The sequence below is a fragment of the Tupaia chinensis genome, unplaced genomic scaffold (assembly GCF_000334495.1).
Source record: "Tupaia chinensis unplaced genomic scaffold, TupChi_1.0 Scaffold000407_4, whole genome shotgun sequence".
Classification (NCBI taxonomy): Eukaryota; Metazoa; Chordata; class Mammalia; order Scandentia; family Tupaiidae; genus Tupaia; species Tupaia belangeri.
In genome coordinates this window covers 4,039,350-4,058,653 of record NW_006159912.1, presented here as the reverse complement: position 1 = coordinate 4,058,653, position 19,304 = coordinate 4,039,350, and the positions used below count along the sequence as shown (strand labels likewise).

At 51.8% G+C, this 19,304-nt stretch overlaps 1 long non-coding RNA gene across 2 annotated transcripts; it reads right to left on the bottom strand.

Moving 5' to 3' along the window:
• Positions 1–11,695: 11,695 nt before the first annotated feature.
• On the bottom strand, positions 11,696–16,699 carry LOC102497843 (uncharacterized). Of its 2 annotated transcripts, none has more exons than XR_335404.1 (4): positions 16,630–16,699; positions 15,834–15,977; positions 15,141–15,402; positions 11,696–11,758 (listed from the first exon to the last, which is right to left on the bottom strand). It is a non-coding gene; the product is annotated as an uncharacterized LOC102497843 (long non-coding RNA). The 2 variants fall into 2 exon arrangements; XR_335403.1 differs by lacking the exons at positions 15,141–15,402; positions 15,834–15,977; positions 16,630–16,699 and adding exons at positions 12,846–13,107; positions 13,539–13,682; positions 14,037–14,106 and having other exon boundaries at positions 11,714–11,758.
• Positions 16,700–19,304: the final 2,605 nt, after the last annotated feature.

Here is a 19,304-nt window from a genome sequence, read left to right as displayed (position 1 = left end):
AACAGAGGAGGAGGGATTGTGGCATGACCATTTCCCTGAGAGGGGTGATTTCTCTCTGTCTCTCTGGCAAGTTCACATATCCTACAGCAAAAGTCTCTCTCTAAAAAAAAAATTACAATATTATTTTTAAAAATTAGAAAGCAGGACCAGCAGTTGGCATAAATGGCTATATCACTGGTCTCTCGTGTAGTCGAGCACAGTTCGAGTCCTGGATTGGGTGGCTTAAACTCATGCCAGGCATGTGTGTGTGCATGCCCAAGATCCCAAGAGGAGAATGGAGAAGAGACTGTAGTGTGGCCATCCCCCTGGGGGGGGGGTGGTGGTGGTGGTAATTTCTTGCTTTCTGTCTCTGTCTCTGTCTTTCTGGTGAGTGCATGTGCACTATAGCAAAAAACAAACAAACAAACAAAAATCCTCTCCAAAAAAAAACTTTAAAAAGCAAAGCACACTTCTTTTTTTTTGGAGAGATTTTCACTGTAGGGCGTGTGCGCTCGCCAGACAGACAGAGAGAGACATAGAGACAGAAAGCAAGAAATCACCCCTCAGGGGGGATGGTCACGCCGCAATCCCTTCTCCTCCATTCTCCTCTCGGGATCTTGGGCACGCATGCACACGCGCCCGGCGTGAGTTTTAAGCCACCGGGTCCGGGACACGAACCGCGGTCGACTACATGGGAGTCCAGCGACATAGCCATTACGCTAACTGCTGGTTCCCAGCAAAGCACATTTCTTAGGAAACATTTAAATATAGAAATATACAAAGGTTAAAAAAAGGAAGAGGGACCATCAAGTGGCGTTGTGGTTAAGGTGCTGGATTCCCTCAGGGCCAACCATGATTTGAGTCCTGCAACTGGCAGCTTGCTTTCTCATTTCCCCCCCTCTCTCTGTCTCTCTCTGGTCATATTAAAAAATAATAATAATAACAATAAATACAATTAATTTATTAAAGAAAAAACTGCTCTTGGCTTCCCCTTCCTCCCTCTCTCCCCACTCTGTTTGAAGCCTTCAGATCTGCCCACTTCAGCCCACCTGGTTCAGGAGCAGCCAGGGGCAGCAATAGGGCCTCCTTGTCTGTGGGCCTCTTAGCACCATGCCCGCATATAGTAGGTGCTCAATAAATGTTGCTTGGCTGACCAGATGAGGGCATATTTCCTACTTTAGTACGATTTTAAAACCAAGAGGCCTGTAGTTAGTTGCTTAATTCTTGGGAGAGGGCGGGCAGCAAGACTTAGACATCATTGGACTAGCGTTGGACTGAAAAGTACTCAAATGAAGGAAATGCGGCCTCCCAGCTATTAAAAAGAAAGGACTGGGGACCAGCAGATGACCATTCCCCATGGTGGGGGGCACTTTTTCACACCATCACTCCTCTTCCTCCAGCCTCTTTCCAGTGAGTGCATGTACCTTCTAGCAATTGTTTTGGTTTGGTTTGGTTTTTAAAGACAGGTTCTTGCTATGTTGCAATTCTCTTGCCTCAGCCTCCAGAGTAGCTGGGACTACAGGCATGCACCCCCGCTCTGGGCCTTTTCGTGTGCACCAGGAATAGAAGCTGAGCCTGCCATGTGGCCTCTCTGCCGAGGAGCAGTGTCCACCTGAGCACACTCTCTCAGAGGGGCCTTATTGCCGACTCTATCTCAGTAAAGTTGGGGGAAAAGGAAGGACATTTTCCTGGAGGGAAAGCTATACTGAATGGGGGTAGGATGAGGGACCTCTTTTTAGGAGGTAAGAGAGCAGTGTGAACCCCGGACCCCATGGGGGTCCACAGCAAGTGTGGGAAGGGCCTTTTACTGTTCTCCTACAAACGGAAGATCCCCGGGCAAAGGGAGAAGGGCTGGTTATCCTGTCCTTCGGCATCCAGCCTTTGAAACCCAGTGGTGCTTGTTGGGGGACTGGGGTTGAGGACGGCGTGATCTGAGCTAGCCCCCATGGGCCTGGAGGTAGGTGGGTTAGGAGGAAATGTAGTTTAGGCAACTATATATATATATACACCTATATATATATATATATACACACACACACACACACACACACACATATATTTATTTAAAAAACACGTTTGTGGCTGAGAGCTTCAGTCAGAACAGGCTGACACTCCCAAGGAGGGAGGGCTACAGCTAGGACCCAGGGTCAGGTGATCCTGCCCTTGGGAATGAATGGACTTGGGTGAGACAGTCATTCCCTCCCCAGACCACTCTCCAAAACTCTGCCTTTCTCTCTCCTCCTCCAGCCTCATATCCCATCAGGCTTCTTACCCTAGGGTGGAGAAAAGAGACAGAGAGAGAGAGAGAGAGACTAGGCCTAAGGACTTTCAGAATGCAGGGGAGGTTGAGCGTTCATCTTAACTAGGCCTCAATGCCTCCTGCCCCCAGTCCCTGCAGGCATTCCCTTCCCAGTTCAATGCCAGTGAGAGGCACCAAGAATGCACAGACAACGAAGCAGGTTTTTCTTCTGGGGAGCTCAGTGGGGCACAAAAACTGCTCAAGACTGTGTGACCAGTGGCCCAGTGGTAGCATCCGCAGGCACTGTGCAGGCTCAGAGAAGGAAACAGTTTCCTGTAACTGGAACCAGAAAGGAGAGGGGCTATCAAGCAGGGTCTTTTTTTTTTTTAATTATTTACTTAGTTAATTTTATTTATTACTGTGTTTTAGAGTGTGCTCACCAGACACACACACACACACACACACACACACACACAGAGAGAGAGAGAGAGAGAGAGAGAGAGAAAGGAAAAGTGAGAAAGCAAATTGCCAAGTCTGGGACTTGAACCGTAGTCAGCCATGTGGGAGTCCAGCACCTTAACCACCATGCTACCTACTGACCCTGTCAAGCAGGGTCTTGATGGCTGAGTAGTTTTCCAGGCAGAGAAGTGGTTGGAGGGTACTCTGAGCAGAGACAAAGCATGAGCAGAGTGTACAGGGGTGCGGAAAGCTGGGATGGCACTGCCTGAGGTCACTGTGTAGGAGTGGAGCTGGAATGCCTGTGTCTGCATTCTAGAGGCTTGACTTCTTAGCTGTGTCACTAAGGGAGTTTGATTAATCTGACTGTGCCTCCTTTTCCTGTCAATAGGTGCTAATGGTAGTCATGGCCGTCATTAATGCTATTTGCCAAACACTTTTGGCCATCTTCTCTTCCAGGCACAGGTAGAAGTTGAGGTGAGGCCGTGTGACTAGCCTGGGCTAATGAGTTGTGAACAGAAGTGTCATTTCCAGGCCTGGACATTCCATGGTCAGTTGAGAATCTCTAGAGTTCTGTTTCTGGTGCAGAGCAGGGTCCAGAAAGGATTGAGGTATGATGTTCAATCAATCAGTCCAAGTCCCCCAGTCTCTTCAATGAGCAGAGTCACTAGCAACGCACACTGGTCATATGACCTGAACAAGTCATGGATCTTGGTTGGCTGAAGTCACTGAGATTTGGGTACTGCTTGTTACCACAGCATCACTTAGCCTATACTGACTGATACAATAGTATCTGCCTCAGAGGGTTGCCACAGGGACCCCATCAGTTAGTACACACAGAGCACTCAGACTAGCCCCTGGTATGTAGTGAGCATTAAATTAATGTTAGCTGCTATTGGAATTATTATTATCATTGAAAAGCTGAAGGTGAGTGGCCACAGAAGAGTCTAGAAAGTGAGGCAGAAGCCTGCTTGGGAGGGCCTTAAACACCAGGCTCTGAAGCTTCAGGCTGATCCTGAAAATAGCAGGGAGGCATTAAAGATTTGTAAAACAAAGGAATGGCATGTTTTACAGACAGTTCACTCCAGAACCTGGCAAACAGCAGACATTTAATAGATACTTCTTGTATAAATAAGTGGCTAGCGATTAGAGGAAGAGAAACCAACAAGAGGGCTGCTTCAGTGACTGAGGTATCCCGTGGTGGTGGCCAGACCCAAGGAAGGTGCCTGGAGTTCAGGGGGGCTCACAGCCAGGCACTAGACTTCCTTGTCCACCCTAGCCTACCCCAGACAGGCAGCGTCCTGGGTGCTGCTGATGTGTAGCACACAGCGCCCTCATAACTCACTGTGTTTATGATGAAGCTGAGCAGTTCTTTGGGAAGACAGCCGCTCCGCTGCCCGAGGGCCCCCAGGGCTGCTCCTGATGTTTCTCCCCCACCATCACTGCTAACAGGCCAGCTCTCTCGCTCTGTCTCCCACGCCCTTCTCCCCACAGCCCCTCTAATAGCACCGATCTCTCCCCGTGCACACACCCCTCCACCCGCCTCTCCAGTGCTACAGCCTGGAGGAAATTTATTGCAGCCCCAGACTGCTATGGGCAAATACTAATAAAATGCTGTTTTGCTGCAATTTGTTTAATTGGCCACAGAAGAGACGTCTTGAGCATGTGCAGGCTCTGCATGCGCACGCCTGCCTGCCCGTCCGGCTCACAGATGGTCTCCTCTCTTGGCCTTGTCCTCCTAGCTGTGACCACCAAGAATGGGGTGGTGGGGAGAAGGAAACAGGAGGACGAGAGGGGAGGCAGAAGGAGGCTGCTGACTGCAGAAATCAGGAATGAGCTGACTTCCATCTATTCTTACAGCACCTGAGCCCTTTCACCCATGAATCTTGAGATCCTGTGATCAGTCAGACGGGATCCCACCACTTCCTCTTCTTAGCTGCATGACCTTAGGAGGTTACACAACCTCTCTGTCCCTGTTTCCCATCTGTAGAATGGAGGTAATAGTGATCGTGTTATGAAGATGAAATGAGCTAATTCATGTGAAACACTCAGAACAATGACTGGTCTGTAGGAAGTGCAAAATCGATGTTAAGAAGTTGGACTGCTGAGGTTCTAATCCCAGCTCTGCTACTTAGCACTTAGGAGACCTTGGGAATGTAACTTAAGAACTTTATAGCTCAACTTCTCCATCCATGAAATGGGAATATTAATTGCAACTACCTCATAGAGTTATGTGAAGGCTAAATGAACAATCAACTTAACCGAGCCTGCACACAGCAAGAGTTGCAGACGTGCAGACTGTTGTTGCTAACCAGACAGAGGCAGTGTGGTGAGCTAAGTGTTCTGGGTGAGGACTGGGTGTCCTTCAGTGGGCTGGGTCGCAGGGCAGGGGTGAGTACCGGCGATGGGCATTCCCAATGATAAACAGTTCCTACTGCTTCCCAGAGTCTGGAGACCAGCAGGCATGGCTAGCAGGTAGTGGAAGACCCTTGCTGAGTGTCTCCCGCAGGGCTGGGAGGTGCGTTGACCCCATTGCAGCCCCCCAGACAGAGCCTGGGTCTGGGCCACTGCCCGTGGGGTCAGCCCAGCCTCCCAGCTGCTCCCCTCTTGGCCCCTGGCACCCATACCCCAGGGGTGGGCACCTTGCCACCCACCATATGGCACCAGCAGCGGTGGGGCATAGAGATGGGGTGGGCAGCATTAAGCCAGGCTGCAGGAGCTGGGCACAAAGGTCTCGGGGCAGATGGGCTTGTGTCTGTCCCAAGAACAGGATACCCAGGGCAGGGTGGGGCCAGCACCATGGGGCTCCGGGACACTGGCCGGCTGGTACCTAGGAGATGCACACATGTGAACATTCATAGACACACACGTCCACACACAGAAAGGTGCTGTGTGTCTCTGGCAACCTTGACTTAGTGGGCTCAGGAGACTGTTCAAAGAAAATCAGCCCTCCTGAGGAACCTTTGAGGCAGCAGAGCACGGCTGCTCTTAGAGTCGTATCCAGCTGGGATTGAAGCCTGGTGGGCGCGTCGCTAAACACTCCCACTCCGAGCTCTGCTTCCCTCACCTGCAAAATGTGAGGAGGCAAGTTTGGGGAGATAGCAGCCCTGAGGCATCATTCTCCTGCCTCCTGGAGAGGAAACAGGGTGACATGGGATTGGTAGAGCCCTCTGGAGTCAGCCAGCCAGCCAGCTGGGTTCGAATCCAGGCTTTTCACCTGGAAATTCAACTGTGTGCTCTTGGGCAAATGACATCACCTCTCTGCACCTCATTTTTTTTAATCTATAAAGTGGGGGTGATGGCAATAGTACAATGGCGGAGGGTTTGCAAGGTTAAAAATAAGTTAACACCAGCAGAGAGCAGTAAACAGGGCATGGCACCCAGAGGCATTCACTATCCCTGGGCCACTGGACAGTAGCAGTTTTTGCTGTGCTTATGCTGGACTCTGACAGCCCAGGGAAGGGGCTTGCCCTACCCCTGCTACCTGGTAAACACTCGGGAAATGCTTAGCTGGCTTGTTGGCAGGGCAAGAGGGCTGTGCATAGGGCCAGCCTGCCAGTGTAGACAGGTTGCTGGGCAGCTTTCCCACCCCTACCCTCTGAGGGCCTCAGGACCTGAACCCTGCCCTGGGGAGAGGTCCTCTATGCCATAGCCCTTGGCCAGGGGCTCTGCCTCCCTCTCCTCTCCTCTCCCCATAGCCTCCCCCCTAGGCCTCCTAGCCAGCTCGGGCATCATTTCCCCCAGCTGGGCTCTGGTTCCCGCTCCCTAGCTGGAGCCTCTCCCACGACTCCCTGGTGCTGCTCAGTGAAGTGCAAACACCCTCTCTGGCCTCCCCGCACCTGTCCCTGCAAGGCAAGGGCCTTCCCAGAGCAACCTACATCCCATTGTCAGGAGGAGAAAACAGGCCGTAGAAGGGAGGATGGGGTTGCTTCTCTCAGGCCTGAGGAAAGGCAGCCAGGAGAGCCGGGATCAGGGTGTCCAAAAAGGAAGGGAGGAGGGGGCACTGCCAGCCTGGACTAGGAGCAAGTAGGTCCTGGCCCCCACGTGAAAGTCTTCCAGTTCTGTTCACCTCCTTCCAATCTGGGGCATGTGGGGGAGTAGGGACGGTGGGGGCAGAGTTGCATGGCCGAGGCAGCCAGCTGTGGCGAGGAACAGCTGGATGTGCACGAGGATGCACGGTCTCACGCCCTCTGCCAGGGCCCAACAGGCAGAGAGGAGAGGGAGGGCCTGGGCCTGGGCAGCTGCCATGGAGGGCAATGCAGAGGTGAGACCAGGGCAGGAAGCAGGGATCTGGAGCCCCGGGAGGTCTCCAGGACTCCAAACCAGATATCTACACCCGATTCCACCAGATCTTGCATGTGGGTGGCTCCCCATAGAGGCAGCCTTATTTGGAGCCTTGTCCTCACCTTCCCTCTCTGGGGAATGGGCTGCTTTGTGATAGTAGGAGGGTGGTAGGCATAGGCAGGATCCCCACAGGCCCTAGGACTGGATGGAGAAGGAGATCATTAGAAACAGCCCAGGGAACCAGGCCAGGGATAGGGCTCCATGAGCTCTGCTCCCATCACCCAGACTCCCTGCTTGAGGGGGATAAAGAAAACCAGTAAGAGGGGATGTGGTCGGGCTCTTATCCCTTCACAACCATGCCCTGAGAACCAGCTTCAGGACAAGGAACCCAGTGAGAGCCTAACGGAAAAGGCAGGCAGAAGGCAAGGTTACAAGCTACTCCCAGTGTGTGTGCAGAAGCGTGCCTGGAAGAGTGAGCACGCGCACCAGGGGTCAGGGAAGTCTTCCTGGAGGAAGTGACAGTAAGCTGAGACCTGGAGGATAAGAAGGAGCAGGCCCGTGAAAGGAGCCAGGGCAGAGAAGAGTGTCCCTGACATAACAGCATGTGCAAAGGCCCAGGGTAGAGTGAGGGGGCCACTGTAGAGAGCCCAGGAATGTAGGGCTAAGGCTGGGAAGGGCCCCAGGTCTTACGGGAGTTTAAGACATTCACACTTTATCTCAAAGGCCTTGGGAGGCCCAGGGAGGCTTAAGAAAGTAGGAACAAGCTCAAGTTTGCACTTTAAAATCACTCTGATTGTTGGGACCAGTAGATGGTGTAATGGTTACGGGCTCCCAGGGTTGACTGCAGTTCAAGTCCCGGACCCGGCGATTTGAAACATGCTGGGCACATGTGTGTGTATGCTCAAAATCCTGAGAGGAGGATGGAGAAGGTGTGGCCATCCCTCCCCACCCCTAGGCGTTGATTTCTCGCTTTCTGTCTCTCTCTGTCTCTCCAGCAAGCACAAGCTCCCTATAGCAAAAATCTCTTTTTTAAAAAAATCACTCTGATTGCAACTAGAGAGTAGATGGAGGTAGGGAGGCCAGGTAGAAGGTTGTTGCAGAAGCCCAGGATGGCAATCCTGGCAGTCCGATCTCAAAGAAATATTTAAGATGTAGGATTGACAGGACGTGGCAATGACTGGCCAGTAGGGTAAGAGGGTAGGAGGGGCCAAGGGGACAGTCAGGGGGCCAAATAATGGCAACACTTTGCAAAGCAATGCCAGCCTGCGAAGTTCCCGGTTCAAGGCTGAAGACCTCTCTAGGTATACCAGATACATGCTTGCCCATGACCAGGGCTGGCAGACACTGAGGATGGATCAGGGTATCAGCTCCCTACTGGCAGTGCTCTCTCTCTTTTATGGGAGAAATGAAAGAAAAGGGGGGAGATGGGCTGGCCCCATTGCCTAGTGGTTAAGGGAGCCCTATCCTACATGGCTGATCACAGTTCAGCCCCAGCAGCTTGGAAAATACACCACGTACATGTGCAGGCCTAAAATTCTGATGCGATGGAGAAATGAAGGAGAAGGGATTGTGGCATGACCATGCCACCAGTAGTACCCCCCAAAGAGATCTTTATTGCCCACCTCCTTGCCATCTTGAAGCTGCCCTCTGACTCTGCCTAGGGGGGCGGTGCTTTCTGCCCTGTTGAAGGGGGCGTCCTCCCATTCCCTCTCTCCAGTGAGAGCACGCACCCTCGGATGGAAGGAGTCAGATATCTGACTTGGCCGCATCAGTGGCATTGGTACCTGTCACCAACATACAAGACATCAAGGCATGAGCAGAGCTGATGGATGGGGCTGGGGCAGACCCCAGGCTTAACTTTGGTCCTATGTAGTGTGAGAAGCCACCTCCTGTTGTCCCTATCCCCCATGGCTCCTTTCTGGCCAGTGCTCCAAGCGTCAGGTCCAAGTCTATACATGGGCTCAACACACATCTTCAGCGCGTTGGCAGTGCAGGGAAGACACAGAAATCTCCAGTCACCTGGTTCCTGCCCTCTGGTCCCTTCCAGTCAGCAGGGAAGGTGGACCACGTGTTCAAATACCAGAAACCCAAGGTCTGGTCCGTCCACGTCAGGACTTCATTGCATTTGGCCAGAGGCTCTTTGCAAGGGCAGTAAATGAGTGAGGGCCCCATGAGAAGTGTGGACAGTAATTGCCTTGGCAGTGAGTCAGAAGAGGAGAGTCCTCCTTGTTTGGGCCTTGGGGATGGAGAGCAGCAGGGCTACTGGGGTCCTGGGGACTGAATGCAAGGCCCCTACTATGCTCCAACTTGGGTGACTGTGGCCAAGGGGCTATGTCTCTCTGAGCCTGTTTTTTCATCTGTAAAATGGGGAAGAGGCTAAAGTTCAAGTACTCCAACTCCTAGTCTGCTGTGGGATCAATGGAGAGAAAGAATCTCCTTTGCAAAGGGTTGGGGTCCACTCCGCCATGGTCATAAGCTTTGTTCCGGAGGCCAGCGATTTTGGCACTGAGCAGTGTAGAGCTCAAATCCTGGCTCTGCCACCTATTGGCAGAACGGCTGGATGCCTTGCGCAGGAGCACACCTGTCCAGGCCTCGGTGTCTAACAGGGGATGGATATTTCTGTCCACAGGGTGAATAAGGTCACTGACGAGGGCTCCAGGAGTGACACTCATTGCCAAAGGGTGACACCAAATCTCTGGGACAAGTTTGCACAGCCGCAAATGTCCACAAGTCTTCCCAGCTCCACAAGAGACTTTTTTTTTTTTTGCTGTAGGGTGCATGCACTCCCTGGAGACAGTGAGAGAGAGAGAGAGAGAGAGAGAGAGAGAGAGAATGAGAAAGCACCATTCAGGGGGATGGCTACATTGTAACCCCTTCTCCATTTTCCTCTCTGGGTTTTGGGTACACATGCACATGGGCCTGGTGTGTCCCTCAAATCACTGGATCCAGGATACAAATTCAATCAGCCATGTGGGATCCAGTCGCCGTAGCCACCGCGCCACCAGCTAGCCTCCCACAGGGAATCTTTATTGCCCACTGACCCTGCCCAGTGGGGAAGGAGGGGCTGAGTCCATAAAACACACACACCAGTGGGGACCTTCGCCTACAGAAGCCGCCCAGATAAGCACGGCCGAGCAGATAACCGAGGCCCTGTCAGCGGGCAGCCTGTTCTCCAAACCACAGGTGCTGGTGATAAATGGATTGTGTAGGAACTGCATCCGCCAGGCCTGGGGGGGTGCTTTTCACGGGTCTGAGTTTGGTTTTGTTCTCTCTCACGATTATTAACAACAAATGTTTGGCTCCTTTGGGGACAAACTAGTCCTCCGGAAGCCGAGGTCTCCCACCTTGGCTTCCCCTTCCTCTCTCTTTAGCATTTTACGTCAAAAGCCAGACAGACGGCCATTTGTTCCCGCCCTGGATTTCCACAAGGAGGAGATGGAGGCACTGGAGATGGGATTAGGTGGTGGCAGACAGGAGAATTCTGTTTAGGCTTCCTTGTGTTACAAAACCTTGGAGGGAGTGTCCCCACAGGGACATCTGATAAGAGCCAACACTTACAGAGCATTTATGTATCAGGTGTAGCTTATCCGAGCTGCTCGCCTCTACTGCTCCCATGTTATGGGTACAGCAACCAAGGCTCAGAAGGTCACTTATCAGGGCAAATAAACTTGGAATTGATGGCTCAAACCTGGGCTCTTGCCCTCTGCATCCCGTTCCCAAAGTCGCTCCTGTGTCAGCCTTTTGTGGGGATGAACAGAAAGTAGGAAAGTCTGAGCCACAGCTGGAGGCCAGCCATGACCGGGGGTGAGATTGGGCTGGAAGTCCTCCTGGCTCCCCAGCTCTGGCGTCCTCACTTCCCAGGCCTGCAATAGCCTTGGAGGTCATCCAGAGCAAAGGTCTCAGAGGACAAAAGGAGAAACTGAGGTAAGCAGTAGAAAGACAGTGTCCATGGGGCCAGCCAGCGAGTCAGTACTCAGTTGGACTAATTCGGCTTCCTCTGGTCCCAACTCACTGATTGTACAGAAAAGGAAACTGAGGCTCAGGGAAGGGAAGGGCGTGCCACAAGTCCAGTAGTTAAGGTGGAGCTGGGAATTGAACCCAGGCATCTTGATGTGCAGTGCAGAGCCACTTCTACCCTCCCGTGTTAGACACATAGTCCTAGATACCACCACTCACACAGAAGAACACAGCCACGGACGCTCACAGACACAGGTAAGGCCCACTCAGTTGGCTGTAAGATTCGCACACTGCCAAGTACACACGCTCTCGCTGATCCTCCCATGACGCGGTGCGGGACCCTCGTCCACCTCTCCCACTCCTCCCCTCGTGAAGGAGACTCCGCTTGACTTGCTCGGCTTCCCTCCCCCTGCCGTACCCCACCAGCCCCCACCACCAGAGCAGCGCCAAGTGGAGAGCTCCACACTGCTTACAAAGGGCACTTAATTTTTCATTCTTAAATGCTGGGATGCTCTTGTCTTCCAGCTTTGCCCAAACCCCTCGGTGGAGATGGATGGGGGCGCAGAACACAGTTATCAGAAAGATTAAGCCAGGACTTGTCATTTTTTTATATCACGGAGCAGTCAACCCGACGAGTGATGTCCTCCACTCCGCCAGGATGAGTCCAGAACCTTTAGTGCCAGTAGTAAAAAAGACTATAAAAAACACCATCGGAGAAAGGGTAATGATGAAATTTAACTGCTCCCGATCACACACCTGGGGTCTGCTCGCCGCAGAACCGGGGGGTTCGGCCACATCATCCTTTACTGCCGTGTCCTTGTCTCCGTGTTTAAGGTCCTTCCACTGAACCAGAACACCGTGTCCACTGCTGAGAGCCTGGGGCCATCTGCCCCACCCCATCCCACCCTGCAGGGTGAGCACCAAGAGACGGAGCAGGACAGGCTCTGGGAGGCCTCTGGTGGGTCAGCCTGGCAAAGGGGTCATGGGGCTGGACACCTGGGAGGCCTGCTGAGTCAGAGGGTTACAGAGCACCTCCAGCCACGGCTGCTGTTGAAAACGGTGACCGGGCCTCGGTTCCTCCTCGTTCCTCCCTCTTCCTCCCTGTCTCTCCCTCCCCTCCTTCCCTTCACCTTACCTTTACATGCCAGGTTCTATATTGCAGCCATACTCGCCACTGGGCTCTTTCACTGCTCTTAGGGTGCAATATAATTCCCAGCCTCTTACCCACGCCAGCCCCTCCTGCCCTGCAACCTTGCACCAACTACCCCTTCGCCCCTCCTAATGCTCTGCTCTAGCCACATGGAAATCCTTCAGAATAATTTGCTCCTTCCAGCCTCTGGGCTTTCGTACATGCCGGTCCCTCTCCTGGAACCCTCACCTGGCTAACTGCCACTTGTCAGCAGGTCTCAGCTGCAACTTCCTCCAGGAGGTTCTCCGTGCCATTCTCTAAGTCCACTTCCTTGTCAGTTTAGGCTTCCTTGCCAAGAGCTCCCTACATTTCCCCTTCAGTCCGTGTTTTGCCCCAATACATTGTTATCATTTATCTGTAAGGTCTGTGAGGACCCTCGGGGAAGACCCGATACTGGGCCTGGGGATTTAGTGGCAAACAGAACAGACAAGATCCTTGGCCTTCATGAAGCTGATATTCCAGGGAGGTGGCGGGTGGACAAGGACCATCTTGTCTCTTTCAATCTTCAGGGATGTGTCACTAAAGGTGTGTTTCAGTTTAAGCCTCAGAAGGACCTGTGAGTATCCTGTGTGACTTAGAGCCCTTGGTCACCCAGTTAGGGACCAGCAGGACCAAGGTTCAAGCCCAGGTCTGATGGCATGGGGAAATTCATCGCCCTATATTGTCTCCCCCGGCCCTGCCCACTCCAGCCTTCCTGTACGCCCTGCAATTCCTAGCACATCACCTCCAGCATGTTCTCACCTCCAGCATGCTGTTCCCTCTGCCTGCAGTGGTCTTCCTGCCGATGACGTTAGGCCCACCTTCTCACCTCCTTCAAGTCTTTGCTCAAATGCCATCTGCTCAATAAGGCCTTCTCCACACAAATACTCACAGTCCTCTGTGCCTCTCTACTGTCTACCGTGGCCACACTGATGAAAGCATAGCTTCCTGAGGGCAGGAATTTTGTCTTTTCCATCCGTGATCATGTTTCCAGTGGCTATAACAGGTGCCCAGTAAATAGTTGCTGGATGGATAAATGGATACAAGAGACACAGAACTGAATCAGGCTGGGCCCCTGCCCTGAGAGATCTCCAAGTCCAGTCAAAGGCGATGGACACCCTCATCTGAGAGGCATGTCCTAACAGCCTTGTCTACAGACAAAGAGCAACCCTCCCAGCCTCAAACACTTGCTCTTTGCCTGTCCGGACATTGCCCTCGCCCAAGACAATCACTTTCTGTGAACATCCAGGCCATCTGTGGGCAGAGATGGCCTCAAATTTGGTCAGCAGAGAGGGTTTTGGGAGCTGGAGACACAATGGCTGACCTGGCAGAGCTAGCACAGCCTCTTCCGTTCTGGAGCAACCAGGGGAGCTGGGATTGCTCTTCAGTAGGACAGGCTACCACCCAAGTACCAGAAGTGGAGCCTCCCAGCCCCCCACCTCTGATGCCATCAACCTCTTGTGATGCCGTGGGTCCACGTAACTGCCAGGAGCCATTCCCTATGATCCAGGAGATCTGAATGCCAGTCCAAGACTCCACTGTGATCCCCACAACCTCGAGCAAGTCATCATTTCTTTTAGAGGTTCAGTGTTTTCTCTCCTATAAGACGAAAAAACAAAGTACACAAATGGCTTCAAAACTTTTCAAAGATGAGGACCTTTACATATTTTGTACTGAAGCTTCGTATACACACAAAAAGTACATGTATCACCCTCAGTGGTTGTGCCCTAAGTAAACTCATTCCTATCGCTAGCATCCTAATCAAGAAATAAAACAGTACCAGCTCTCCGTAAGACCTCCCCCTGGGGCTCTGCCCAGCCTCTCTCTCTCCTGAAGATGGGCAATTCAGCACCTTACCCAACATGTCACCTGATGGCCCAGGGATCCCTTTTGAAGCTCTGCAAAATGCTCTTTTGATTTTAGCCAGCCTCCAAGATGGCTTCGAATGCTCACCTGCTAGTATTCATGCCCTTGTGATGGTTCAGAAGCCCAGAGAGAGGGAGGAGCCGGGGCGCTGTGCAGTCCACTCCCATAGTGAATCAGGGTGATCTTTGTGACCCAGAGTATGGCAGAGATGACACGTTTGGCTTCCAAAGCTAACTCATAAAGGCACCTGGCCTCTGCTTGACTCTTGCAAATTCCTAGCTCTGGGGCACCATGTGGAAGCCACCCTATGGTTGAAAACGGTGACCGGGCCTCGGTTCCTCCTCGTTCCTCCCTCTTCCTCCCTGTCTCTCCCTCCCCTCCTTCCCTTCACCTTACCTTTACATGCCAGGTTCTATATTGCAGCCATACTCGCCACTGGGCTCTTTCACTGCTCTTAGGGTGCAATATAATTCCCAGCCTCTTACCCACGCCAGCCCCTCCTGCCCTGCAACCTTGCACCAACTACCCCTTCGCCCCTCCTAATGCTCTGCTCTAGCCACATGGAAATCCTTCAGAATAATTTGCTCCTTCCAGCCTCTGGGCTTTCGTACATGCCGGTCCCTCTCCTGGAACCCTCACCTGGCTAACTGCCACTTGTCAGCAGGTCTCAGCTGCAACTTCCTCCAGGAGGTTCTCCGTGCCATTCTCTAAGTCCACTTCCTTGTCAGTTTAGGCTTCCTTGCCAAGAGCTCCCTACATTTCCCCTTCAGTCCGTGTTTTGCCCCAATACATTGTTATCATTTATCTGTAAGGTCTGTGAGGACCCTCGGGGAAGACCCGATACTGGGCCTGGGGATTTAGTGGCAAACAGAACAGACAAGATCCTTGGCCTTCATGAAGCTGATATTCCAGGGAGGTGGCGGGTGGACAAGGACCATCTTGTCTCTTTCAATCTTCAGGGATGTGTCACTAAAGGTGTGTTTCAGTTTAAGCCTCAGAAGGACCTGTGAGTATCCTGTGTGACTTAGAGCCCTTGGTCACCCAGTTAGGGACCAGCAGGACCAAGGTTCAAGCCCAGGTCTGATGGCATGGGGAAATTCATCGCCCTATATTGTCTCCCCCGGCCCTGCCCACTCCAGCCTTCCTGTACGCCCTGCAATTCCTAGCACATCACCTCCAGCATGTTCTCACCTCCAGCATGCTGTTCCCTCTGCCTGCAGTGGTCTTCCTGCCGATGACGTTAGGCCCACCTTCTCACCTCCTTCAAGTCTTTGCTCAAATGCCATCTGCTCAATAAGGCCTTCTCCACACAAATACTCACAGTCCTCTGTGCCTCTCTACTGTCTACCGTGGCCACACTGATGAAAGCATAGCTTCCTGAGGGCAGGAATTTTGTCTTTTCCATCCGTGATCATGTTTCCAGTGGCTATAACAGGTGCCCAGTAAATAGTTGCTGGATGGATAAATGGATACAAGAGACACAGAACTGAATCAGGCTGGGCCCCTGCCCTGAGAGATCTCCAAGTCCAGTCAAAGGCGATGGACACCCTCATCTGAGAGGCATGTCCTAACAGCCTTGTCTACAGACAAAGAGCAACCCTCCCAGCCTCAAACACTTGCTCTTTGCCTGTCCGGACATTGCCCTCGCCCAAGACAATCACTTTCTGTGAACATCCAGGCCATCTGTGGGCAGAGATGGCCTCAAATTTGGTCAGCAGAGAGGGTTTTGGGAGCTGGAGACACAATGGCTGACCTGGCAGAGCTAGCACAGCCTCTTCCGTTCTGGAGCAACCAGGGGAGCTGGGATTGCTCTTCAGTAGGACAGGCTACCACCCAAGTACCAGAAGTGGAGCCTCCCAGCCCCCCACCTCTGATGCCATCAACCTCTTGTGATGCCGTGGGTCCACGTAACTGCCAGGAGCCATTCCCTATGATCCAGGAGATCTGAATGCCAGTCCAAGACTCCACTGTGATCCCCACAACCTCGAGCAAGTCATCATTTCTTTTAGAGGTTCAGTGTTTTCTCTCCTATAAGACGAAAAAACAAAGTACACAAATGGCTTCAAAACTTTTCAAAGATGAGGACCTTTACATATTTTGTACTGAAGCTTCGTATACACACAAAAAGTACATGTATCACCCTCAGTGGTTGTGCCCTAAGTAAACTCATTCCTATCGCTAGCATCCTAATCAAGAAATAAAACAGTACCAGCTCTCCGTAAGACCTCCCCCTGGGGCTCTGCCCAGCCTCTCTCTCTCCTGAAGGTAAAGATTATTCTATTCTTTAATACTGTAAATAAAGTTTTGCCTGTTGTTTTAGATCTTGAGGGTACCCCACACACATACTTTTTTTTTTTTAGATTTTTGCTATAGGGTACGTTTACTCACCAGAGAGAGACAGAGATGGTTAGTGAGAAATCACCCATGGTGGGTGGTGGGGTGGGGTAGCCATGTCTCAATTCCTTCTCCTCCATTTTCTTCTCGGGATTTGGGGCATGCACACAGACACACCTGGTGTGTTTTTCAAGCTACTGGCTCTGGGACTTGAACCACAGATTTGGCCATGGGCAATTCAGCACCTTACCCAACATGTCACCTGATGGCCCAGGGATCCCTTTTGAAGCTCTGCAAAATGCTCTTTTGATTTTAGCCAGCCTCCAAGATGGCTTCGAATGCTCACCTGCTAGTATTCATGCCCTTGTGATGGTTCAGAAGCCCAGAGAGAGGGAGGAGCCGGGGCGCTGTGCAGTCCACTCCCATAGTGAATCAGGGTGATCTTTGTGACCCAGAGTATGGCAGAGATGACACGTTTGGCTTCCAAAGCTAACTCATAAAGGCACCTGGCCTCTGCTTGACTCTTGCAAATTCCTAGCTCTGGGGCACCATGTGGAAGCCACCCTATGGGGAGCTCCACATGAAGAGGAACAGAGGCCTTCTGCCAACAGCCAGCACCAACATGCCAGCCGTTTCAGTGCACCATCACAGAGCCTCTTCCAGCCCCAGTCAAGTCTTAAGAGGGCTGCGGCCCTAGGTAACATATGACTAACTTCATGAGAGGCCCTGGGACTAGCAAATGGCATAATGGCTATATGGCTGGACTCCCATGTAGTCAACCACGGTTCTAGTCCCAGATCCGGTGACTTTAACTCATGCTGGGCATGTGTGCGTCCGTGCCCAAGATCCCAAGAGGAGAATGGAGGAGAAGGGATTGTGGCATGGCCATCCCCCCTTGGGGGCGATTTCTTGCTTTCTGTCTCTCTGTTTCTCTCTGTCTTTCTGGAGAGTGCACACACCCTGTAGTAAACAACCTCTCCATAAAAAAAAAATAAAATAAAAAAAATAAAAGAAGAGAGGCCATAAAAAAAAAAAAAAAAAAGAAGAAGAGAGGCCCTAAGCCAGAACTACCCAGCCAAGGCACTCCTGAATTCCTGACACACAAACGCTGTGAGAGATAATAAATTTTTATTGTTGTTTTAAGCTACTAAGTTTTGGGGGTAATTCATTCACAGTAATAGATAAGTAATACAGTATTTATTGATTGAGCAAATACTCAGTGAATCAAACCTCTTAGACATTCAGTAACCCCTTAAAGGAATTAATTTTTAAAATAATCTTAATAGTATCTACTTGCACTTGCAAAAAAGGCTTTCGTTTTGGTGAATGACAAAGTCTTGGTTTAAGCCAAGGACTAGCAATGACTTCAAGGTCCCTCCAGAGTCTGAGGCCTCAGGTTGGGGTATGGCGGGGAGCACTCAGTTCATTTCTTTCTTTTTCTGGTTTTGCTCAACAGAGAGAGGGAGGGAAAGTGAAAAATCACCCCATAGAGGAGACAGCCATGTTGCAATCCCTTCTCCTCCATCCTCCTCTGGGGATTTTGGAGGTGCACACGTACATACTTAACATGCCTTTCAAAACTGCCAGGTCTGGGACTCGAATCACACAGTGAGATCTAGCTGCCTTAACAACCATGCCACCAGCTGGCCCTGACCTGGTTCATTTTTTTGTTTGTTTCTTTGGTTTTTTTTTTGAGATTTTTGCCATAGGGCGTGTGCGCTTGCCAGACAGACAGAGAGAGACAGAGAGGCAGAAAGTAAGAAATCACTCCCCAGGGGGGATGGCCACGCCACAATCCCTTCTCCTCCGTTCTCCTCTCAGGATCTTGGGCACTCACGCACACACACCCGGCATAAGTCTCAAGCCACCAGGTCCGGGACGCGAACCGCGGTTGACTACATGGGAGTCCAGCAACACAGCCATTACGCTAACTGCTGGTCCTGACCTAGTTCATTTCTAAGCTCTTTTTATACCCAAATTCAGGGATCAGAGCCTTTCAGGGACCTGTCTCCCAGTTATGGCTCTCTTCATACAGTTGGTCTATAGAATGTCACAGGGAAGAATCCAAGCTTTGGCTTCAAGTAGACCTGTGTTCAAATCCTAGCTTCTCTTCGAAGTCTATGTGACCTCAGACAAGTAGCAATACTCTGAATCTCAGCTTCCTCATCAGGAAAACTGGAGAACAGAGGGCTAGACCATAGTTAGCTGTAGGGAGAGGAACCAACACATACCTTGTCACTGCGCCTCTGCAAACACGCTAGGCACACTATGCCATATAATGAACATCAAAGCACAGACTGCCTGGGGCCTCTCAGGGGTGTCAGGGGACTGTCCTTCCCCTCTCACCCAAGCCACAGCGGCTTGGCCCCACGTGCCACTGCACCCCTCCTATGCTCACCCGCTCCCCAAGAGTGTATTGGAAGGGCCAGGTAAGCATATGGCCGCATAACAGAACTTGGTTGGAGCCAGGCTTGCTTCCTCTCTCTCCCTCGTTAGCGTCGCCCGGGGGCCTGCGCTCTCCTTAGCAAAGGCCTGGATAACGAAGGCCACAGCCTATTAATTGCAGTGACAGTGATAAAGGAAGAGGGGGAGGCTGCTATTTGTCTTGCCCGTAACCTCTCGCATCATTCCAAGATGAATGAAAACTCATTTTCTGCTTTGATTCGGTCTAATTTCTCTGGGCCCCCTGGGCCTCTTGGGGGGAAGGGACTCACAGCCCCTGCTGAGAAGGAATTGAGGGGAGGAGGAGGAAGGGTCACAGGTCACAGAGGGAGGAGGATGGGCTCCACTAGGGAACGAGAAACACAGGGAGGGAGGTGGGGGGACATTTATTCATTAAGTTCTGGGGCTTACACAGGTGCTAGCTGATTGGGGTGACAAAGAAATCCTGCAAAGGCTCTGCTACTCATTGCACCACTGGGACATGGTGGTGCTCCAAAGAAAATGACTTGCACAAGATCACACAGCAACTGGAGGGCCAAAGCCCAGCTTCTGCAGGGAGGAATCTTTCAGGGCTACCCC